General features: G+C 36.7%; 1 long non-coding RNA gene across 1 annotated transcript; it reads left to right on the plus strand.

Moving 5' to 3' along the window:
• Positions 1-4,797: 4,797 nt before the first annotated feature.
• Positions 4,798-5,518, plus strand: LOC132117682 (uncharacterized). Its single transcript, XR_009425820.1, has 3 exons — positions 4,798-4,881; positions 5,227-5,346; positions 5,428-5,518. It is a non-coding gene; the product is annotated as an uncharacterized LOC132117682 (long non-coding RNA).
• Positions 5,519-26,610: the final 21,092 nt, after the last annotated feature.

Below are 26,610 nucleotides of genomic sequence, written 5' to 3' on the forward strand. Positions count from 1 at the left end.
GACTTGAGGCTGTAAAGCTGCTTCAACTATGTACTGAGTTAAGGGTATGAATACTTATGCAATGCACTTATTTCAGTGTTTGATTTTTTATACATTTGCAAATCTGGTTTTGGCTTTGTCATTATTATGGTGTCTGGAGTGTAAATTGATGTGGGGGAAAACTAATTTAAAACAGTTTAACATAATGCTGCAACAAAACAAAATGTGACAAAAATGAAGGGGTATGAATACTTTGCAAGGCACTGTATGCATGTTCACACAATCTTCCCCTGACTAGGATTTATAAAGGGATTTTTGCACAGGTTCTGGCATAGGCCTACATATGGTTTTTTATGAAAAAACTTTGGTGCAGATGCAAAATCTAGCATTTGTTCTTATGTACACTTTTAGGATGAAATCTATGTAGAGTTTTATAAACAAGACCCCTTATCCTTGGCAGGTCTTAAATTTTGGAAAATAAAACCTCAGATGAACAACAACGCATGTTATATCACAGTGTTTCATTATTTATTCCACAAAAATAAAGCCAAGATAGAAAAGATGTGTGACAAGGTTAAGACATCCTTTGATTCAGTTGCTTGTGGATTCACTTTTAGCAGTGATAATCTTAATTATTTTCTGTTTGACTTTATCAGTCTCTCACAATTTTGCCCAACATCTACCCTTATAGCACACATACATCTTGGAGACGTCTATTCGACGTCTGCATTTACATCTGCAAGACATAGTTTGCTCATCTGCAATATGTCTATTGGACATTTCCAAACAGATGTCAAATAGACGTCTATTAGATGTCTTTAAGATGTTTATGAATCAGAATATATGTAAAACTGACATCTTACAGACATCTGACAGACGTTTGTACACAGCAGATGCTTTCCAGATCAAGAGATCTTTAACAGACACTTGCAGACGTGCGTGTACTATCTGGGTAGTTTATTGAGGTTTGTGGGCATTTGTCTATGCACATCTCTCACCACAGCATTTCAGATGAGCTCTGGACTTTGACTCGACAGTTGCAATCTCTTTATTCTTTTTCATTTTGTTGTAGATTAGCTAGTCTATAGCCTGTAGTTATAACCCTTCTCGGATTGACATGCAGCATTAATTGCTTCTCTAATTGTCATTGTTAATGTCTTTTCTTCCTGTCATTGTGTTGCACACACCTGAAGGCTCCAGACACTCAAACTGCCTGAACATCTGCTTTTATAGCGGTGCTAACTTCCTGGTCATCCGTTCATTCCTATGTTAACAGTGTCCTAACTTTGTCACACGTCTTTTGGTTTTATTTTTGATAAATAAATAATGACAAGGGTGTGATATGTTGTGGTAGTATTCATCTGGGGTTTTAATTTCCAAATTTGAAGACCTGCAAATAGTAGGCCTTTTTTTTCTAATACAGAAGTGGTGACCCAAACAGCCTGCTTACAAACTTTCTTCAAATTATCTTCCCTTGTGTTCGGCAGAACAAATAAATTCATACGAGTTTGGAACTACTCGAGGGAGAGTAAATGATGACAGAATTTTCATTTTTAGGTAACTATTCCTTTAAGTCAGTCCCAGACTAAAATGCATGTTTGAGCCGTCTCAACTGAAAATATCTTGCATCTTAAAATACTTCAGTGTCATAGTTCTATATCAAGATACCAGTAATGTTTCATTCTTGTAAAAGTTGCCTAAATATCTTAATTTAACTAAGGCCTAGTCCTGGCTTAAGCTCAGTAACGTCTGTGAAACCGGGCCTAAGCATTTCCACATTAAGTGCTTTTAAGAGAGTTCCACATGGCTGCAGGGGATGTTGGGTTCAGTATAGTGACAGTATTTGACTTGTGTATCCGACTGTTTTACAGGAGCAGGAGGGTACAGTCATACCCCTGGTTTCACAGACAGGGCTTAAGACTAGTCCTAGATTAAATGTAAGTCTGAGCTGTTTCCACTGAAATAAACTTGCACTGACTGATCTTAAAATATATCAGTGCCTTTTTAGTTTTAAGATGCACATCGGTAATGTTTTTTTCTAAGCATGTTTATAAAAATGACTTAAATGTCCTAATTGATCTATGGTCTAATCCTGGCTTAGTCTAAGCCCTGTCTGTGAAACCGGGCCATTGTGTTAAAGGTGTTCTGCAGGGCCCATGTCATTAAATATAAAAACAATATTTTGTGTCCATAAAATGTATAGTTTAAATTGTTTTAAATATATTTAAAGTTTGGTATTCAGCATAGCATTAAAAAATACAAATTTGAATAAAAATAAAATCCAACTTTTTGAAAATTTTGAAAAAGGAATGTATGCAAAAGATCACAGATCTCATTGCCTTGTTTTGGATCAGGCATAAAACATAATCAGAGATGGGCAGTATTTCAAATACATTTATTTGAAATGCAAATTACTATTTTGTTTTTAAATGCTTTTGCGTGTATTCATATTTAATCTTGGTATTTAAATGTATTTTAAATATGCTTCAACTTGTAATTTGTAGCTTTTAAGTATCTTTAGAAAAATAACATTTGTATTTTTACAATTAATCTTTTTTTATTTTGACAATACAAAAATAGTAAGTTTAAATGTATTTAAATTAAATTAAGTTTTTTTTTAAAACAAAATAGTATTTTGTATTTTAAATACATATATTTGAAATGCTACTAATCCCTGAACATAATCAACTTGCCAATGTAAGGGTGTAAACAAAAGAGCCCCGACGACAGAGCGTCAGTAGCTGCCTGACGGAAATCTCCAGAAGTGTGTGTTCACCGGACGTAGCGAGTCCCCATGGCGACCACCCCTCCCCCTCCCGTCTGCGGTCGCGCGGCAGCCATCTTTATTCATAACTAGCTGAAGTGCGCGGAATCAATTACCAGCCATTTTGAGACGATGACGACGCGGACAACATCTACGGACGCATCATGGACAAATTAAGGTAAGACTTGTAATAGAAAAATGAATATCATGGCAAATTTGAATTCTGTTTATAGTCGTACTATGATGAGGTAGATCATTAAACAGAGTAAAGTACTGCTTCTAATTAAGGTGTCATTGGGCAATTAGCCGGGCCAAGGTTATAACTAACAAGCGTGTTGGTTTGTGGTAATTTACGTTCGGATTTGCATGATTATTCGGTAAAATAATAGTTTTAGGCAGCAATGTACCGTGGTAAAGTTAGTTTGATGTTTGACATTCATTAGACATTCGGTTTCATAAAGTTACCAATTAAACTGTTTGCGGCCTTTATGTTTTTTGCTTAAATTTTGTAAGATGGACATAACGTTAAATATATGTCCTTTATGTTGGACAAGGCTTAATTAAAAATAAATAAATTAACCTTAATTATTAATTTATAATAATTTTACACTTTTTAATGTATGCAATAATATAACTTAATTAGCACCTTTTGAGATAAAGGTATCAAATCAACTGTAAAAATCTCTAAATATTATCTCCTGTCATGCACAAGACTTGTTTGTTCAGAAAATCCCTTTATTATTTTATACAGTACTGAAACTATTTTTGATGTTTAATATACGTTACCCACTTATTAAACTCTGACACCGTTTGATATAAAGGTATCAAATAACTGTAAAAATCTCTAAATATTATCACCTGTCATGCACAAGACTTGTTTTTTTTTTCAGAATCCTTTATTGTTTTTATATACAGTACTGAAACTGTATTTTTGATGTTTAATATACTGTACCCACTTAATTTCATTAAACTCTGACACAGTTTGAAATAAAGGTTTCTTAACAACAATTCAAATGAAATAAAATAAAATTAAAATATAATACAACAATACGAAAGGTAAAAATTGCAATTACAAAATATGATTACAAATATACTTGTATGGAATTTTCACTTTATTGCTACATTCAGGCCAAAATTGGTGAATTTGTTGGATTTAAATGGGTTACGTGTATGTGAAGAGCTGAGATGCAAAATCTTCTAAGTGTTATCTCTTTTTTTTTTTTAATTTAAATTACATTCATTTATTAGGCTCCTACACTCTCACATAAAAGGTACAGAGCTGTCACTGAGGCATACCATGTATAAAAGTAAGAAAAAAAAAAAAGAGTACAAACATTATTTTATAATTTATCAACTGTAAAAATTACTTTATATTTTAAGTGGGCACAGTATGTTAAATAGCAAAAATACAGATTCAGTACTGTATATAAAAACAAATGATATATTCTGAAAAAAACAACAAGCTTTGTGCATGACAGGGGATAATATTTAGAGGTTTTTACAGTTGATTTGATACCTTTATCTTAAAAGGAGCTGTCTGTTGTTTAATTAATATTATTTTATACATTAAAAGTTGTAAAATTATTATAAAACCCATAAAGTGCTAATTCCAAAAACAGAGTCTTGTGCATTTACAGGGAAGTTTTTCTGAACATTTTAGTATTGGTTTTATAGTGTAATGTCACGTAGTTTAATTGTTTAATTAAGTTAGATGGTTAATTCTTTTTTTTCCCCTTTTTTTTAGAAATTAAGCCTTGTGCAACATAAAGGACATATATTTATGTCCATCTGACTAAATTTGAGCTGAAAACATAAAGGGCGCAAACAGTTTAATTGGTATGAAACCGAATGTCTAATGAATGTCAAACATCAAACTAACTTTACCGCGGTCATGTACCGAGTACATAAATGTTAGTGCAGTCTGACCGTACTGTAATAGGTCTATTTGAAAAGATTAACCTGAAGGCACATCTGTGCGTATGTGCACATGTGGCCTAATTGTGAGTTAAGGAGGTGTACAGTATGTGTTAACGATTTTATTTTGCCTTTGGCACAGCAACAGCAGGTTTGAGCGTCGCATCACGAGACTGAGAAAGCATCATGATGAGTGTGCCAGGAGACATACAGCTAGACAGAAGGTGATTTTAATTTTATTATTTGATCTTATTTTTAATTTACCTACTTTTACATTTCATGTATGGAAGTAGCCTAAATCATTGGACACATTAGTCTGTATAATATTGCGGTTAAGTCGTTCACGCCGTATTGTTAAGAAATTTTGTTCATATGTAAAAAAAAAAAAAAATTTGTTTTTATGATTATATGAACATATGTACAAAACTATTGTCGACATAGCTTTAAGACAATTAAATATCAAATAAAATCATATCACGTCCACTATACACTTCTTAAAGCATGTGAAGCTGCAAAGTGAAACTAAATTATTTGTATGATTACAGTTGTGCATTTAATTCTTATTTCAGGCAAAAGAAACATCAAGTGTTTGTCTCAGCATGCCCTCCCAGGCCCCAGATGATCAGGTTCCTTCTCCCCTCAAGCAGGACATACTTAACTTACAACAGATGTGTGAAACAGGATCCTTGGTAAAACCCTTATTTATGTATTTTTTAATTCAGGGTTATTGTAAGAATTTGACAACTGACTATTTCTGTTAACCTGAACAGGCGGATTCAAAGGAAAATCCAGACAGTTGTGTGTCTTCAGATGTTCCCAAGCTCCTAGCCAAACAATCACTGTTTACAAAGAAATCAGTGGTAAGTATTGATTTCATAATGCCCCTTCTTTTCCGCTCCTGCTGGAGATGACACCACCGATACACACCGTAAAACAAACATCAGTTTGGTTGCGCTTTATCTGACAGTGGCCTGTGATACAGGAAACTCATTTAAATTAACATTTGTTTTTCTTTTAATATACAACCCGAATTCCGGAAAAGTTGGGACGTTTTTTAAATTTTAATAAAATGAAAACTAAAGGAATTTCAAATCACATGAGCCAATATTTTATTCACAATAGAACATAGACAACATAGCAAATGTTTAAACTGAGAAATTTTACACTTTTATCCACTTAATTAGCTCATTTAAAATTTAATGCCTGCTACAGGTCTCAAAAAAGTTGGCACGGGGGCAACAAATGGCTAAAAAAGCAAGCAGTTTTGAAAAGATTCAGCTGGGAGAACATCTAGTGATTAATTAAGTTAATTGATATCAGGTCTGTAACATGATTAGCTATAAAAGCTTTGTCTTAGAGAAGCAGAGTCTCTCAGAAGTAAAGATGGGCAGAGGCTCTCCAATCTGTGAAAGACTGCGTAAAAAAATTGTGGAAAACTTTAAAAACAATGTTCCTCAACGTCAAATTGCAAAGGCTTTGCAAATCTCATCATCTACAGTGCATAACATCATCAAAAGATTCAGAGAAACTGGAGAAATCTCTGTGCGTAAGGGACAAGGCCGGAGACCTTTATTGGATGCCCGTGGTCTTCGGGCTCTCAGACGACACTGCATCACTCATCGGCATGATTGTGTCAATGACATTACTAAATGGGCCCAGGAATACTTTCAGAAACCACTGTCGGTAAACACAATCCGCCGTGCCATCAGCAGATGCCAACTAAAGCTCTATCATGCAAAAAGGAAGCCATATGTGAACATGGTCCAGAAGCGCCGTCGTGTCCTGTGGGCCAAGGCTCATTTAAAATGGACTATTTCAAAGTGGAATAGTGTTTTATGGTCAGACGAGTCCAAATTTGACATTCTTGTTGGAAATCACGGACGCCGTGTCCTCCGGGCTAAAGAGGAGGGAGACCTTCCAGCATGTTATCAGCGTTCAGTTCAAAAGCCAGCATCTCTGATGGTATGGGGGTGCATAAGTGCATACGGTATGGGCAGCTTGCATGTTTTGGAAGGCTCTGTGAATGCTGAAAGGTATATAAAGGTTTTAGAGCAACATATGCTTCCCTCCAAACAACGTCTATTTCAGGGAAGGCCTTGTTTATTTCAGCAGGACAATGCAAAACCACATACTGCAGCTATAACAACAGCATGGCTTCGTCGTAGAAGAGTCCGGGTGCTAACCTGGCCTGCCTGCAGTCCAGATCTTTCACCTATAGAGAACATTTGGCGCATCATTAAACGAAAAATACGTCAAAGACGACCACGAACTCTTCAGCAGCTGGAAATCTATATAAGGCAAGAATGGGACCAAATTCCAACAGCAAAACTCCAGCAACTCATAGCCTCAATGCCCAGACGTCTTCAAACTGTTTTGAAAGAAAAGGAGATGCTACACCATGGTAAACATGCCCCGTCCCAACTATTTTGAGACCTGTAGCAGAAATCTAAATTGAAATGAGCTCATTTTGTGCATAAAATTGTAAACTTTCTCAGTTTAAACATTTGCTACGTTATCTATGTTCTATTGTGAATACAATATTGGCTCATGTGATTTGAAAGTCTTTTAGTTTTCATTTTATTAAAATTTAAAAAACGTCCCAACTTTTCCGGAATTCGGGTTGTAAAACACTACGTAGTATATGTTTAATATGAAACCTTAGTTTCATTACATTAGTGTTGTTAATTTGTAACTTGCTCTTATTCGATATTTAAAATTCAATATCATAAAGACAACTGTTGAACTGAACTAAAATCATTCCATTGCAATTCTCTCTTCAACAAATCAATTTATTTATTGATTCTGAGCTTGGTTTTAAAAACTGAGTTAGCTTTAGAAAACACTTGTATTCTGCTTGCTTTTAATTCCTTACGCACATGCGTCACTCAAACCATTTAAAAAAATAAATAAATACAATGTAATGCTGAGAAGGGCATGCTACAGAGTACAGAATTTATGAAAAGTCACAAAAGTCTATGAAAAAAGAAAAGCAAACCTTTAAATAAATTGATCTTACTGAATCACAGACTACTGTAAGATAAAGCACAACCAAACTAGTGTGTTTATGGTGCTTGTTGTGTCTGGCAAAGATGGGGCTTGAATAGACAATATTGTCAGATATCACAGTTAATAAAATATTTTTTACATATCACACAGCCATACATCGCAATACTTGCTTTTTTGTTATATTTATTGATTTTTAATTTGTTGCAATTCAACTTGATTAGCAGTTATGTTTTTATGTCATATCCCTTTTATATTGTTTAATTTTCCTCTAAAGCAAAAGCAGCAATACTAAAGATACAGTTTTCTTGCAACAAGTTAAGAATGAGTAAAATAATAGTGAAGTGGGTAAAAAAAGTGGGTGTCCCTCATGTAAACTTAGTCAGAGATGGAACATTGCTGTATAAAAATATATTTGATTATATGTATGTTTGTCCAGGACACGGACAGTGATGCAGATACAGTGATACTAGAAGTGCCCAGTTCTTCTGTTTCACCAAGAGCCTGTGATATCCCAGAGTTAAAGAGGACTGACAGCACATTTGTAAGTTTCTTATCTAACATGCGTGTGCTGATCATTTTGTCTTAAGTTTACATTTAGTCTACAGTATCAGTTGTATTGCTAAGGTTGTTAATGGTCTCATTTATTATCATGTGTATGAGCATTTATATGCATAAGGTCCTTTTTGTCAAAGCTTAAACATAACATTAAGTACATGGCAATTTCAAAGAATAAAGAGTTTAATTTGAAGAGTTAAGTTACTTGAAGTAACGTACTACTTACAGATGAATTAGTAGTTTTTTTTTTTCAGTTGTTTTAATGTTTCTTTATTGCAAAGTGGAATTTTTGGATTAATAATAGGAATTTCTCCATTTATAATACTGGGGAGTAGGTTTTTGTTACCAGTTTTCTCAAGGTACACAGGGCGAGTTTATATTCAGTCTTTGGTGTTTATTAAGCTTATAATTGTTAACCTTTTAATAAATCCATAAACTAGATGAGGTAACATAAACGTGCAACTGAAACAATATTGTGTGTATTTATGCTTATTAATACTTATTATAAATTTGGTATTTACAGCTTACAAAGAGCTCACTTAACCTCAGATCCACTTCAGATGAAAGCAGCCTTGACAGCGGAGAGGAATATGTCCCTAATTCAGAGACAGATTCAGAAGAATCTGAGAGTCTTTCTGACAATATTGATAATGCAGACAAAGAATGTTCTCAACTTGGAGATAAGGAGACAACGGCTAATCTAGACAGTAACAGCGGTAGTGAGGTTTCAGTGATGAAATTAAAAAAGACTGCATATGGCCAAAGAATGTACAACAAAAAGCAGTATTGCTTTTACTGCTCCAAACCATTCTGTAAAATGGCAAGACACCTGGCCCAAGTTCATAAGAACGAAGTGGATGTAGCAAAAGCTCTTTCTTACCCAAAGGGGTCTAAAGAAAGGAGGATCAATCTGGACCTTTTGAGGAACAAAGGGAACCGTGCACACAACACAGATGTTCTTAGATCTGGTAAAGGAGTGTTGGTGCCCCGTCAACAATCCAGTGCGAAACAAGTTAATGTGACGGACTACATGCACTGTTTAAACTGCCAAGGGCTGTTCAGGAGAAAAGCACTTTGGAGGCATATGTCAAGGTGCAACTTGGCCAGGAAGTGCCAGGTCACAAAACCAGGTAGATCCAGAGTTCAGGCACTCTGTGCTTATGCTGAGCCTGTTCCTGAAGGAGTAGCAAAAAAACTATGGAAGCTGATCAGTGACATGAAGCAAGATGAAGTAACATGTGCTGTTAAAAGTGATACGTGCATCATCAAATTTGGAGAGCACCTGTGTAACAAGATGGGCAACGACAAAACCAAGCACGAATACATTAGAACTAAAATGCGCGAGGCTGGTAGGCTGTTGGTCAGTGCGAGGAAAATGGGAAAGCTGCAGAGTATAAAAGACTTTTTCATACCTGCAAACTTCCATCACGTTATCAAGGCCGTTAAAGAGACATCAGGATTCAGAGATGAAGATGAGGTCTTTGGAATTCCATCTTTGGCGTTAAAACTGGGGCACAACCTAAAGAAAATGTCCGATATTGCAGAATGTGAAGCAATGATCGCAGGAGATGAAAACGATGTAAAAAATGTCAAAATGTTTCAGCACATGTATTCGACAAAATGGAATGAATTGGTGTCTTCCTCAGCCTTGAAGACGCTTAACGAAGCAAAGTGGAACTCTCCTGAACTTCTCCCTTTTACAGAGGATGTTAAAAAAATGCACATGTATCTCAGCAATCAAACTGAACTATACAAAGAAAACCTCAAACTTGAAAAAAGTCAGAAGTACTGGACAAATCTTGCCCAAGTAACTCTGTGTGATGTAATTGTGTTTAATCGAAGGAGAGCAGGAGAAGTTTCGAAAATGAGGCTGAATTCATATCTTCTCCGAAACACATCTGATTTACATTCAGATGTCGCTGATGCTTTATCTGAAGTTGAGCAGAAGCTCTGTCAACATTTCCAGCGCGTCGAAATAAGAGGTAAGCGTGACAGAAAGGTGCCAATACTCCTGACCCCAAGTATGCTGGATTCCATGGAGCTACTTGTGAAGAGTCGTCAAGCCTGTGGCGTACTGGATGAAAATCTCTTTTTTTTCGCTATACCCATGACTGAGACATCATACTACAAAGGCACAGATTGCATCAGAAAGGTTGCCCATCAGTGTGGAGCCAAACATCCAAAGACTTTATCATCCACAAAGCTGCGAAAACACATTGCAACGCTCTCTAAAGTCCTGAATCTGAAAGATACTGAGTTGGACCAATTAGCGGATTTCATGGGACATGATATAAGGGTCCATAGAAAGTTTTACCGGTTACCTGAAGGAACGTTACAACTTGCAAAGATCAGCAAGGTGCTGATGGCCCTTGAACAGGGAAGAGTATCGGAATTCAAGGGGAAAAACCTTGATGAAATGAACATTGATCCTAATGGTAAGAAAACATGACATTGTTGCTCCTACACATTTTATATTGCCACTGTTTAGTTCCATTACAAAGAAGCATGGAAACAAATGCTTTTCTACATTATTTTCTTTTTTGCAGAAAAAGTGAATGTAGAAACTGAAGCTTCTGAAAGTGAGGATGAAGAAAGTGAGAGTGAAATGCCACTGCCAAAAAAGCGCCATCAGTCCTCTTTAACATCCATAGGTAAGGTCATCTGTGATTTGATGTGAATTCCTTCATTTACCACAAGTGACATATTACGTTTGTGTTTTGGTTGGGTTTAATAATAAGTATTTAGATTTTGCTATTTGTATTATAAAGTATCTGTGGCTGTCCCTGATATGCTTATGTGACCTAAAACAGGTCTGCAGTCACCTGACTCACAAAGCAGGTAAGGAACTTGGTGTCATTCTCACCAAAGCTGTGCCACTGAATGTTTAATGGTCACACCTCTAAACATGGTTTCATTCAGTTCACTGTATGCCTCCTAGAACAGTCTTGTTCCACCACTAATGGTTCATTTCTGCTGCATCCCGTCTAGGGTTGGGTATCGTTTGAATTTTATCGATTTCCAGTTTCGATTCCAGTTTAGTAAAAAAACAACCAAAAAAGTCAAACATTAATATATCACACATGTTTATTTTCAGTGCTTCCTTGCAACATATTATTTTATTACAAGGGTTCTCAACTTTTTATACCAGGGCCCCCCTTCTTTTCAGGTAAATTTTGCAAGGCCCCCTATGCCTGACATTTCCTCTAAAGGTGTTTATTTTTTTTAAACCTTTTTTATTAAATAAAACATTTGTTTTGCCTTTTTATTTTTCTCCTGCATGTTATAAAAAAAAATCAAACACTTTAAATTAAAGGTATACTTTTGAATTTAAAATAAAACCCTCTGCTCTAACTTTTTAACATGTATATCCATACACAGATTTTAAGCACCTAAATTATTTAATTCAGACATTCTTCACAACGTGACTGAATATCTACTGTTTGTATTTATTATAAAATAAACAATGAGAAACACAGTAAATGCATTATAAATCTGTTTATGATATGTGCATAAACACCACTGACCCTTACAAGATCCACCTCTATGGGTGAGCATCCATTATAAAATGTGATTTATCTTGTAGACTGATGTTTACATTACCACATAAGGTCCTGGCAGATCACTAGATGAAAAAATGCACCCAGGAATCGAAACGAGGAATCAAAATTTTAATTTTATAATAAGTATCCGATTTCAGAATCAGAATCTATTTTCGATTCCCAACCCTAATCCTGTCTCCCACCCACTTCTCACTGGGCACCTCTGCTCTACACTGAGCTCTGGACAGACTGTCCTCTATTCACCAAACCTGCTCACTCAACCAGCCTCACCCATGGGTGATTACCATCTGAAAGTAGTAATTGCTTTTTTTTTTCTTGACTGAAAAAAGGGCAACCGTTAGTAACTAGATCCCTGCTCATCACTTCCATCATTTGCTCACTGATTTGTGCCCATCCTACTGCATGTCCTCTGGACCCCATTCTTACTAGCCATAACTTTTACCATTGTGACAACAATCACACGTGATTTTTCATTTTTTTCTGGAACATTTCCTACAGCATTCAAGCAGGCTTTGGCAACTCCCCTGCTCAAAAGTTTCCTTAGTTCTTTTAAAGTTGAGAAGATAATGTCGGGGGTCACTATCCCATTGTCTGATGCTAATAATGGTGTAAAGTTCTTAAGTCTTATTTTCTTCCCTTCAGAGAAATCTTCAGTTGGCAGCAAGTCTTCGAGTCATCAGGCCCCTTCATCATCTACAGGTAAAGTCAAACCTTTTCTTTTGGAACCTTTTCTTTTCAATAATGATGATTAATAATCATCATTATTGAAGCTTTTGTTAACAGTGAAGCAAAATTTTGAAATGGTTATTTGTTTTACCTTCTTTCTTTACCTTCAAGTTCAGGTAAAGAGTTAGGACTGCACTGCTAACTTGTTCTGCTCTCTGATTGGTTAGACAGCCCAGTCTGTTGTGATTGGTTCTCCACACAAATGAGTTCTAGGGTCCTTTTCATTTCTTATTTTTGCATCCTCGTTCCCTTTCCTTGCTTCCTTTCCTCGCGAGAGAAGGATTAAATTATAAATATAAAGGTAAATTACTATGACATATCTGAAGGGGGAGGAGTGCGTCACGTTTAGTCGATAAAACACTTCCGCATAGGATAAACCCACGTATCCTCGCTCAAGACTCCTCAGGAAGCCTCCTCACTCCTCGATCCTCGCGGTGCTATTAGAGAATTGAGATGTCCTACAAGATGGCTGAACTCGATTGGTTTCTGGGTCATAGGATGGAGGACGGAGGACCGAGGAAACGAGGAATGATATTGACAAGCACCCATAGTGTCTGGGGCTTTAGGTTTTTGTGGGATGTCCATGCAGAACATAGGTAGACATTATGCGAATCTGTTGCCTTGTGGCCTCTGAACTTTGCGAAGTAGGATTCAGTCTAAAAACGACTTAAACAGTCAACTTTTTCTTTATTGATGATGTGTGGTCAGTACACATTCACATACAGCTACATTACACATTTTCAAAAATCTGTGATGGAGATTGTTTTAAAGTGCTCCTGTTAATCTAGTTAAATGTACAATTTTCTTGTTATTAACCTATGTCTTGGTGACCTAGCTAGGAGCTACATTGTACAGAAAGTAAAATCTCAAAGGTCTAAAGAGGAATGTCTGGTACTCCTCTACTTGGTATTGAATGCAGATGTTCTAGTGTACATTACTTCTGTTGTTTACTCTACACTCAGCCTTTTAAGGTAAGGTGAAACACTGTCTCTTGAAAGTTGAGGTAAAATTACTGTCATTTTTAGGTGTGTCAAGATGCCCAAAAAGAAAGTGGACAGAAGAGGAGGTGAAGGCAGTCGAGAACAAATTATTGGACTGCATCACATCTGGCAGGGTACCGGGGAAAAGGCAGTGTGAAGACTGCATCAGGTCAGCGTCGGTATTACTCAAACACAGAACCTGGGAATCAGTCAAGTTCTATATCAAGAACCGAATCACAGCATTCAAGAGAGAATGTGAGAAAAGAAAAAATAAATAATCATGTCTCAGGTCAGTTTTTCTTGTTCAGGAAAGTCAAGCACTAGGTGCTAAAAGATCATTTTTTGCTGTTTTTGTTCGAGAAGTTTTGGCACTTGTATTTGTACAGTGAGATCACTTTAAAGTTTTTGCATTTGGACTTCTCTTCTCTTCTCTTCTCTTCTCTTCTCTTCTCTTCTCTTCTCTTGAAAAAAAAATTGTTATAAGGAAAATTGAGTTTAACCTGAAGAGTATATTTGAAAAACATAACTCTGTTTTTGACAACTTTCAAAAATCATGTAACCCAACAAAAATAACCCAACTATAGTTTGACACATTAATTGGAATGCACAATGAAAAAAAATCCATTGTGCATTACAATTAATGTGTCAAACTATAGTTGGGTTATTTTTGTTGGGTTAAAGAAATACAGTTAACTAACACCACAACACGATTTTTGAAAATTAAAAAAAAAAATGGAAATAATTTGTTTTTGCAAAAACTTTATTGTCGGTTTAGAGAAAAGAACTTTAGTCAAATATGTTCAATATTTCTACTGTTCAACTGCTGCACAAAGCCAAAATGTTTGTCAAATAAGAGAAATGACAAATAAAGTTTAGTCCGAACTACTTTTGTCAAAGAACAATTTATTTGAATGCAATTGATTTGGATTTGAATGTATTTGCAAATACGGATGTGATTAGTGGTAGCTAGGTTTGCCTACTGCAGAAACAAAAAATATGGAACAGTTGTGCTTATATTCAAGATTAAGGTCCAAGGAAAAGAATATGCAACTCAAATGTTATTTCTTTCTCTCTTTCTCAATTTTACAACATTAGTGAAAGATGGCTTACCTTATTAATCGCGTCCAACGTAGATTGCATGTTTTCTTGCACGGCTGGATGTTGTACTCAAGAAAAATAATCACATTGTTTGTATTTGCCAAAACTGATTTCCTAAAATGAATACAGGCAGAATTGGTCTTAGCGCAAACATCGCTTACAGTGAGGTGGGAGCGAGAAGTTGTCAGTGGATTATACAGCTTTCCTCAAACAGTTATGATAACAATTCTGATTTTGATCAAGTATACTGCATGAGGTTGGCTGTGACTGCATGATGACAGGTGTAGTGATCAGCACCGCTGCAGTTTTATCAGTCACTGGTTAGCAGTCAATGGAGGGCACATACAGGACACAAATTAAGCCCAAAATATGGGATATCCCGGTTAGTACGGACTGGTTGGCAACCTTAGTGGTAGCTGGGAGCACCTGTTGATCTGTATGATGTTAATTTAAGAGGTTTGGGGTGAGGTCCCCATTGGTAACCTTTTACACACACACACAGTGATGTCATTAATTAGCATATGAAAACATTACGTCACAGGTCCCCTTCAGGACCTTCTACCTGACGGGGTCCCCAGCAGTTGGTAAAATTTCAGGTCAGTCTTCTGGGGCTCAGCCTCAAGATTACAAGTGATAGCTGCTATAACAGTTGTAAATGGAGTGTGGATCAGTTTCTGCCTTGTCTATAGACCACTCAGAAAGGGTGGTTCCCACCAGGCTGCATGTAGTCATGTGTCCCCACCCAGTAGCAAAAACAAGTATGTGTGTGTGTGTGTGTGTGTGTGTGTGTGTGTGTGAGTGGAACACACACCTAAACCTCATGCACCACTAGAGGGACCATCATCCACATGTGATGATACAAACTCATGCTAACCTGTGAACAGCACTGCTCAGATGACATTCATCAACATTTAAGATGATCTTTCATGGAGAAAAAATAGGTTTATAAGATGAAAACAAACAATTATGTTCATATAAAAGAGAAAATGGTATGTTTCTGGTTGAGGTTTAGCAATATTGGCAACTCTGTAGCCTATAAAACAATTGTGTGTATTAGACTAATTTAGCGAAATTTAATAATGTCAAATTATGAACTGAGCAAATTGCAATACACTAACCCTAAAGTACAAAGTTTGTTACATTATTTTGTCTCTTCATGAAGCATTTTTATTTTTGAGGATGTCCCCAAAAAAGTTTGTTCAACTTATATGAAAAGTGCCATTTTCAGCAGTTTTGTCTCAATAAAAACAGCTTAGCAGAACCTCTCAGACATTATATATAGGCTTTTAGGAGAAATCTGTGCATGTGCTTTACTAAGCTAGATATGGCCAAAATGTCAAAAAACAAATTATAAAATAAAATAATAATTTTACAAAAACACCCCCCCCCCCCAAAAAAATAAATAAATAAATAAATAAATAAATAAAGTTGGAAAAGAGTTATGAGTCTGTCGTTGACTACTTTTATTAACCTTTTTATAAAACGCTAAACTTCCTCGGACATCCATATTGGTCTTTGCCAAGTGACATCATACTCACGAGAAACAAAGTGCATTATGGGTATCTCCACCATTTGTAAGGTATCAAAGCGAGGCATTTTGTAGCTGGAGAATAGTCTTTTTAATTTGTTTTATTTTGATGATAAAATGGTACGTTCTTGTTATGTGACAGTCTGCAATATTAAATCACACGATAGGAAAAGAAAAAGAAAAGAAAAAGAAAGATATTTCAGGTCTCCCACTATGGACAGCATGTAGTGGAATTAACCAAGAAGCATCGGATGGTCTGTGTTGCAGCGGTGATATATCACTTTGCCAACATATATCCGTTTATGTATGCTCTCTACATTTTCATAAAGGTAACAGTTTTTTTTAAGATGTGCTTGTTTTCTGTTTTCTAATAATAGTAGTTAATGTTATATCCACATGTTGTTTTAGATTATCAATGCTACACTGAACAACATTATAAATGCAACACTTTTGTTTTTGCTCCCATTTTTCATGAGCTGAACTCAAAGATCTAAGACTTTTTCTATGTACACAAAAGGCCTATTTCTCTTAAATATTGTTCACAAATCTGTCTAAAGCTGTGTTAGTCAGCACTTCTCCTTTGCCGAGATAATCCATCCACCTCACATGTGTGTTATATCAAGATGCTGATTAGACAGTGTGATTATTGCACAGGAGTGCCTTAAGCTGGCCACAATAAAAGGCCACTCTAAAATGTGCAGTTTTATCACACAGCACAATGCCACAGATGTCCCAAGTTTTGAGGGAGCGTGCAGTTGGGATGCTGACTGCAGGTATGTCCACCAGAGCTGGTGCCCATGAATTGAATTTTAACTTCTCTACCATAAGGCGTTTCAGAGAATTTGGCGGTACATCCAACCGGCCTCACAACCGCAGACTACGTGTAACCACACCAGCCCAGGACCTCCACATCCAGCATCTTCACCTCCAAGATTGTCTGACACCAGCCACTCGGACAACTGCTGTAGCTGCTGTCGGTTTGAATAACCAAAGAATTTTTCACAAACTGTCAGAAACTATCTCAGGGAAGCTCATCTGATGCTCGTCGTCCTCATCGGGGATCTCGACCTGACTGCAGATCGTCATCGTAACCGACTTGAGTGGGCAAGTGCTCACATTCGATGGAGACTGGCACTTTTGAGAGGTGTTCTCTTCACGGATAAATCCAGGTTTTCACTGCACAGGCCAGATGGCAAACAGTGTGTATGGCGTAGTGCGGGTGAGCGGTTTGCTGATGTCAACGTTGTGAATCGAGGGGCCCAAGGTGGTGGTGGGGTTATGGTATGTGCAGGCGTATGTTATGGACAATGAACACAGGTGCATTTTATTGATGGCATTTTGAATGCACAGAGATACCGTGACGAGATCATGAGGCCCATTGTGTCATTCATCCACACCATCACCTCATGTTACAGCATGATAATGCACAGCCCCATGTTGCAAGGATCTGTACACAATTGGAACAATTGTACAAATGGAAGCTGAAAACATCCCAGTTCTTGCATACACACCGGACATGTCACCCATTGAGCATGTTTGGGATGCTCTGGACCGGCGTTTACGAGTTCGTGTTCCAGTTCCTGCCAATATCCAGCAACTTCACTCAGCCATTGAAGAGCAGTGGACCAACATCCCACAGGCCACAATCAACAACCTGATCAACTCTATGAGAAGGAGATGTGTTGCACTGTGTGAGGCAAATGGTGCTCACACCAGATACTGACTGGTTTTTGGACCCTCCCCCCCACCCCCAGACCCCCCAATACAGTAAAACTGCACATTTTAGAATGGCCTTTTACTGTGGTCAGCCTAAGGCCTAATAATCATGCTTTCTAATCAGCATCTTGATATGCCACACCTGTGAGGAGGATGGATTATCTCGGCAAAGGAGAAGTGCTCACTAACACAGATTTAGAAAGATTTATATATATATATATATATATATATATATATATATATATATATATATATATATATATATATATATATATATATATATAAAATAATTTTTCCTTCAGAACTGCCTTAATTATTTGTGTCATAGATTCAACAAGGTGTTGGAAACATTCCTCAGAGATTTTGGTCCATATTGATATGATAGCATCAAACAGTTGCTACAGATTTGTCGGCTGCACATTCATGATGCGAATCTCCCGTTTCACCACATCCCAAAGCTGCTTTACTGGATTGAGATCTGGTGACTGTGGAGGCCATTTGAGTAAAGTGAACTCATTGTCCTGTTCAAGAAACAAGTCTGAGATGATTTGAGCTTTGTGACGGTGCATTATCCTGCTGGAAGTAGCCATCAGAAGATGGGTACACTGTAGTCATAAAGGGATGGACATGGTGAGCAACAATACTCAAGTAGGCTGTGGTATTTAAATAATGCTCAATTGGTACTAAGGGTCCCAAAGTGTGCCAAGAAAATATCCCCCACACCACTACACAACCACCACCAGCCTGAACCATTGAGACAAAGCAGGATGGATCCATGCTTTCATGTTCTTTACACCAAATTCTGACCCTACCATCTGAATGTGGCTGCAGAAATCAAGACTCATCAAACCAGGCAACGTTTTTCCAATCTTTTATTGTCCAATTTTGGTGAGCCTGTGCAAACTGTAGCCTCCGTTTCCTGATCTTAGCTGACAGGAGCAGCACCTGTTGTGGTCATCTGCTGCTGTAGCCCATCTGCTTCAGGGTTCGATGTGTTGTGTGTTCAGAGATGGTATTCTACATAACTTGGTTGTAACGAGTGGTTATTTGAGTTACTGTTGCCTTTCTATCATCATGATTCTGTTTTAGATAGGATGACAGTTTTGTCTCTGTGAAACTTTTGATGCATGAGATAAAAAGTTTTAAATAAAGACGGAGCCCTGTCAATGACATGCAGGGAAAGTGTGAGCATGACGTAATAAGGGAACACATTTTTATGTTGTTAGCACGATTTAATATTTTTTTCTGCATGTTATGTACAGGGCATCTGTAATTAAGCCATAAGATACCAGGTGCATACTATATACCAATTATCTAACTAAAGAAATATGAATGAATAATACATGTCAGGTGGACCTATAGACTATAGAGGATATGAAGAGCAGTGTAGATCCTCTTTGAGTCTAACCCGCTGGTGTTTAACAATAGGCTTTATCCTCAGGGGAAGAACCCTTCATGAGCGTCTGTGTGTGTGTGTGTGTGTGTGTGTGTGTATGAAGGGTTATGTCTCTGCAGCTCATCATAACCACGTGTTTAGGGTTAAAAGATATCTGGGTAAGAGGTCTATTAATAAGTGTATACTTTGGCTTATGAGAAAGATGAAGGAACATGTGTGTGTGTGTGTGTGTGTGGGTGGAAGGTTAAAAACCATGTGGATTGATACATTTGAGAGATCATGCATGTGTGTGTGTGTGTGTGTGTGTGTGTGTGTGTGTGCATAGGCTCTGTGTATAGCAGTGACCAACATCTCTACTTCTCTTTCTTCACTTCTCTGAGCTCCACAAACAGCCTCCACAAACCCAGGTCAAGGGGAAGAGATGGCCAATGAGTCTTTTGTTCTCTGATTTTGAAGGTCTTTCCACCAACTCTTTTCATCTTACCTCTCTGCACGCTTTCACATGAAGGCACAAGGTGCTCTGCATCTCAAAAGGATTTTTAGATCATGGGTGCCTCTTCATGACAGGCCTTGTCTGATTTCACATCCTTCTCCCTGTTGAGAGAAAGAGCGTTTTGTGTTATAAGGGCAGCTTTTAAAGTTTCTGTCTGTCATGACGGCTGGATCATGAGCTGCTCATGAACTGAAAACGTGCACTGAAACTGAAAAAGTGGCAGCTAGTGTAACTGTTGTGTAACATGGGTTTAGAAGTTTAGAAGAGTTTAGAAAAAGAGAAAAAAAGACCCTTTTAATTTCATTTTCCTCTTCTAAATTGGTGTTTGTTACTATGAACTGAAATTTCCTGGTCATAACAGTGACAAAACACTGAATTTGAAGTAATTTGATTAAATATTCACCGATAATTGAACCCCTGAAATTTTCACATATACACTACCATTCAAAAGTATGATTAAACTGTGTAACGAATGTGTACAGTGTGACGCGTGGCCCGAGCTCTCATCAGCGTCGCCCTGGAAACAGAGCAGACACACCTGCACCTGCTCAATACGGGCTGAGCGGTCACACCTGCAGCCCATCAGAACCGGGCTTTATAAGCAGCATCATCGAACACAGAGGTGAGAGATGTCTCCAGAAGACTCAGCTAGCAATTCTCTGTGTTTCCCCTCCAGACAGCAGCGTGTGACCGCCAGCTCGCTAAGGACATGAACCTCACGGACCCACAAAGCACTGCGCACCATAGGAGGAAGAGAAGGCTGAGCACTGAGCATCGGAAGCCCCTCACGTTGGCTATTTTACGCTACACCACCTCAATAAAATCCACCCTTCGGGGAACTTACCTTGATCCTCGTGTCGTGTGCTTCTTCACCCCGTCACAACAATAAGTGTGAATTCCTGAACAGCAAGAAGTTTTAATAGATGTGCAAAATTGGCTTTGACTCCTCCAGTCCCAATAGAGTCTGACTTGTGAAATATACTCGTATTAATATCTTAGCTAGCAGAATAACACAGAAATTCAGGCCTTACGTATTAATTCCAATTAATGTGCTGGAATGTTATTTAAAATTATTCATATATAAGAAGCTTTTTGCATATGATGGCAAAGTAGGCCCTCTCAATATTGCCTACACCAAACTGGGTCTGTAAATGTTTAAGGTCTGTAAAAATGAAATAAAATAATCTGTTGACTGTTTGAGTTTTTAGCAGTAAGAAATAGAACTCCGACCCACAACAGTTTTAAGTTAGTCCATCTCCGGTGGTACAAAAATGTTTAAACTGATTGTTTGACTTTGATTGTTTTATTGATTTCCTCTTTGTATTGGTATTGTTAAATATAGCAGCCATTTTTGTGTTGTGGTACACAGTAGATATTGGTTATACAGGCATGTATGGAAACCTTAGTTATATAAGCATAACAAATAATGAATTACAAATAAATTGTATTTACAGTAATTATGAAATACAGTAGCTCATGCCTGTTAGTGAGGTCCCAACCTCAGAGCTTGAAACCAATATATTTAATTATTTATATTACATTATATTAATATAATCTTAATTAACATGCTAAAATAAACACTGATAATTAATATGAACAAAATTAAAGGAAATATGTTTTATTTAATATACATATTTTACTAAAGGTAAATGTCTGACTTAATAGAAGAACTTCTGAATATAGTTTTGGACAGAATGGGGCATTTACACCATTTAAACTTTTTAATTTTAAATAATCTTAATAGTAATTTAAGTCTCAGTGTTCTGAATGTGAACTATACTTACTTAGACACCCTCTAAAAAGATTTAGGGGTAGCACTTTATTTTACAGTCCTGTTCCTCATGTACATACTATGTACTTATTATAGTAATTACTATAACTATGTAATAAATAGGTACTAACCCTGAACCTACCCCTAAACCTAACCCTACCCCATGTAGTTACCTTGTGTTACCAGAACTTTCTTAGATAAATACACTGTAAGTACACTATAAATACATGTTAGTACACGTACTGTAAAATAAAGTGCAACCGATTTAGGAATTGAACTATGAACTGACCCTAAAAGAGGAATCCTGAGCAAACATATACAATTGCACTTAAAATTCTCTAAGGAACAAGAATGTACAAAATGTTTCTTTATGTACAGTACCTTGAAATGTGCAGCCTTTTGTTTACAGCCAATAATCAAAATGTGCTGTAGGCCGTGACACAAAGACAGCCGCTAAAAAGCTTTAAAAGAAAATAAGTAATAAAAAATTATTATCAAAAACTATTTTATCAAAAGAAAAGCAGCATTTTCAACTAATTTTTCTTAATTATATTTTCTACATTGTTGCTGGAGTAGACCCTTAAAAAATATCGAAAGTGTCACAAGCACACATACATAACACAACATTATCAATCTCACATAAGCCAAGTGGGAGGTAAATCTGTTTACATAACTAATTTACGCTAAACATCTTCTGCTCTCATGAAATCCATTTTTGACTCAGTGTGTTAGAACAGTTGTGCTCGGCTAAGCCATTGAGACATAAACACACTGCGTCTTACAGTCACTGAGCTGAATAGAGACAGGATGCATCCCACAATGCATTGACTAGAATCCCCCAAAAGTCTCAGATGAAGGCATCGGGGGTTGTGGCTCTTGGATAGGTTGTCAACAAGGGTCACAACCTCCTCTCTCTCTCTCTCTCTCTCTCTCAGTCCCTCCCTCGCTCACTCCTGTTCTTCTTCTGCCATTGTTTGACCCACTTTCTCTGTGTCTGAGCTGACTGCTCATATAGAGACTGTATTGATTGGGATTTCTATTTGCTTCTCCCTCTCAGCATTCTTTCTCTCGGCTTTTCTTGCTCTCCTGTGAGATATGGTGCTCATTTCTGAAGGTTTTTTTTTTTTTTAATGTATGCAGGAATGAGATAGCTGTGTCTATTAGTTTCTCTCTTTTCTCCTTAAGTGTTGCTCTCAGTTCCTTGCAACTCCTTAATTTAACACTGCTCTAAGTCTCCCTTCTTTTTGAAGAATTTGCTGGGCATGAGTTATCTAGTCTACACGTGTAAAACATAAGTTGAGGAAGTGAGGATCTGTATTTTTTTTTTTTTTATGTGTTTGATTTCATCACATATGACCTTATTTCTTCATATATATATATATATATATAAAATTATATATGAAATATCTCTCTATATATAGAATGTACTCAAACGTTTAGATTTTTGTATCTTTTTTTTTTTTTTAACTATTAAGAGGCTCATAAAAAATGCATTTTGTTTGTTTTTTTTATTCACAAAACAATAAAAACTGCAAAGGCAAGTTTTCCAAAAATTATTGATCACAAATAAGTAATGTTTTCTGGACTTGTTTTTAACACTGATAATAAAATGAAACGCTTCTTGATGCTGAAAATTCAGCTTTACGTCATAGGAATAAATTAGATTTGAATATATATATTTAATTAGAAAACAGTTATTTTAAATTGTAATATTATTTCAATATTTAACTGTTTTTTTTTTACTGTATTTCTGAGCAAATAAATGCTGCTTTGGTGAACAATTGTAATATCCCTATATATTTTTCCCCTCTTGTTGTACACTTTGTCACCTTTTAACACATTCACTGTTGTTTTTCTGAGTATTTGGAAGAGAAATGAAGGAGGGGGGATGAGTAGAGGTGAGGGAAGAAATGAAAAACTAAATTAGAGGAGTTGGTCAGGCGAGAAAGGGAGGGATGGATAGAGGAACTGAGAAATGGAGAGATGGGGGAGGAGTGACCTAATGAGGGAGTGTTTGCGTCTTCATCAGCATGAGTTTGCTGAGAGGACAAGACAAAGACATGTTCTTCTGTTTGTGTGTGTGCGTGCGTACGTGCATGCGTGTGTTTGTGTGTGTGTGTGTGTGTGCCAGTTTATGTTTCTCTGAGGGTGTATCAGATCATTGGTAGTTATGGAATTGAACAAAACCCCCAATAAACACTGCGTTCTGCATATGTGACCTTTTCACCTGATGTATGATACAATGTGTGATGTGTACAATGTGTTATGTACAGTTCTATACACTTGAATTTACACTTGGACAGTCTGGCATAAAACACATTCATTTCAGAAGGGTATGTCATCCAAATTGGAGTACCTAAATATTTGTTACTTCATAGAAACTTGTTCTGTTTTCCTTTTGAAAGAAAAGATATTTCAGACGCATCTGCCGTTAATAATACTCGGGGCATTTTTCCCAGACTTTCACCCACGGAATTCCACTGAAAGCATCACACATTTCCATATAACTAGAATGCCTGTCATTTATAATATTCCTCACATTCCCTGTTTGTTTATTCAATATTTTGGCTTTTATAAATGTCCTTTCAGTCATCAATAGGAGTGTTATGCACTGGGATCCATTTAGAACGTTTACGTTTCAATGCATTCAATGGAATTCCACAGATCTTCCCTCAGAATCAGTACAGGTAATATGAACATGGTCTCAAGTGCTATCTTTATTTTGGCGTGTGAGCAGATGATGCTGAAACTCCTCTTGTGTGTCTTGAAGGGCCCTACCCTTCAGTTCTGTTCTTTCCCTCCCTCTGTTCCCCATAACTCCTACTTTTCCTCACTTCTCTTTCTAACCAGGCCGGACGGATAGAGAATCCCACGCCTTCCCATGATGCCTCTCCCTTTGCATCCTTTAACCCATTCCATCCAGTGGGAGTGTGGAAATGAACAGGGTGGGTCTTCTTGCACAAGACATGGGGCTTAAATCTCTCATCCATACACACACACACAGCCCAGAAGTTTGTAATCTGCCACTCTAATGCCTTTACTCAAACAAATTGCCAGATACAAAGACATATATTCCCAAATTTAAAAAAATATAAATTTAATTAAATATAATTCAATTGTATATAATTTGTATTTTGTATTTAATATAATTATTTTAGAATAAAATACTAGCCCAAGTGCCACCAGCCCATCCACAAGTTTCTATAAATTTCTGATCCCTATATGTAAGTCAATGGAGTTATAAAAATTTCAAATCGATTAGAAATATGATAACACGCCTCCTCTCAACATGTTGCACAATATCTTTAATGTCCTTCGCATGAACATGAGTTAGGTACCAAAGTAACTTACTTACTGTAAAGGCCTGAACCAGGAACTCTTAAATGAAAATTCTGTCATCATTTGCTCACAGTCATGTCATTCCAAACCTATTTTCCATGGAATAAAAATGCAGCTGCACATATTCCAGTTTACGAAGCTTTTTGACTATTAAATGCTAAAAAAGAAAAAGAAAAAAAAAGGATTTTTCTTGAAACTACATAAAAACCCTTGTCAGATGTCAGACCAACAAATGTTGTCCTCAACTAATCTGAACAAAGATTTTCAAACTGTTGAAATGTTAAGGCTTTGTGAGTTCCCAGCATGCATTGCAGCATGAATAAATTATGCAGTTACTGTTATAGGATTATTGTTGCTGTTTGATGACTATATTAAGCTTTTTTAATCATTATTGTTAGTTATTTGTTGTACTATGATGTAAAGAGCTCATCTTTTTAATATTTGTTGGTTGTCACCGTTCTTGAGGTTTGTGTGTCTAGTTTTGAGGCCTAGAGAATGTTCAACCACTTTTAACCTTTCTGAATATCTTAGTTTTGTGAGTTGTTTTACAAATAAAGAAAATGTTGCCTATTTAATAGACTTAGTTTTCCATTAAACAGACATATAATTATGACAGAGAGTCATGACCCATCCAGTCAGCTGCTTCAGAGAGTAGCCTAATGATTGTGAATTCTATTGCAATAATCACAACTAGTGATGGGAAATTCGATTCTTTTCTGCGAACCGATTCTTTCGGACGGTTCGATTCAATAAACCGGTTGAAAAAACCGGTTCACCGGTTCTTTTACGCTCGACGTGATGACGTCATTGGCGATGACGTAATGGCGTCACGTCTATCAAACATTCAAATATATAAAGTCAGTAATCATAACTTTAGTCAGTTAAAAACCTCATAATCATGAAAAGTTTACAATTAAGTTTTGCAACAACGCACCCAAATACAATAACAGCAATAATGTGCATATGAGGATTTAGGTCTTGAAGATATAAAGTAAATAAATTAGGTGTCATCAGCGCAGAAACCACTATACATAAACCATTGCGATGTATTTGTTATTAAATGAACTTACGTTTTGCCAGATTGCCCCTTCATTCAAGCCCTCGGTTTACCCCATAGACTGTAAAAAAATATGGACAAAGCGTCTGTGACGTCACCCATAGACTTTCTGAAGAACGGGTTTGAAGCCGTTTATGGGGGGTATGGGCTGCGCCATCTTGGAAAATCTTGGGAAATCCTAACCCCGCCCACCTTCTGACGCAGCGCGCTTCACTTAGCTCGCTCTGCAAATTCGGTTATCTCTGTGTATATTTTAGGCAACGAAATATGTTATAAAAAACCATACTAACTATTTTCGTCTTTATTAAAAGAAATCTTAAACATTATAGCCACACAAATGTGGTTCAGGCAACGCATATTGATTATATTCAACTACACATAACGTTTGCCTATTTATGAAAAAACTAAATATAAAACACAACCCTGCCTCTTTTCATTTTAAATATAATATAAAAATATTAAACATTTTATGGTCCAGGCAATATGTGCATTTGTACTAAACAACAGATTTTGCAGTAAACAACATTACAGATCATCTTCGTTGTATTAAAATTTAAAATGACAAAACAACCCAGTCTCTTTTTGTTAAATTTCAGTTTTATCAATATTAGCCATTATAAAAGTATAAGTAAAAGGTATAAGAGCTATACAAATAAAGCAAACAATTCAGTTAAACATACAAAGTCAGCGCTCTAGTCTAACCATACATCGGTAAAGTTAAAAAGCTT

This window comes from Carassius carassius, chromosome 37 (assembly GCF_963082965.1).
Source record: "Carassius carassius chromosome 37, fCarCar2.1, whole genome shotgun sequence".
Taxonomy (NCBI): Eukaryota; Metazoa; Chordata; class Actinopteri; order Cypriniformes; family Cyprinidae; genus Carassius; species Carassius carassius.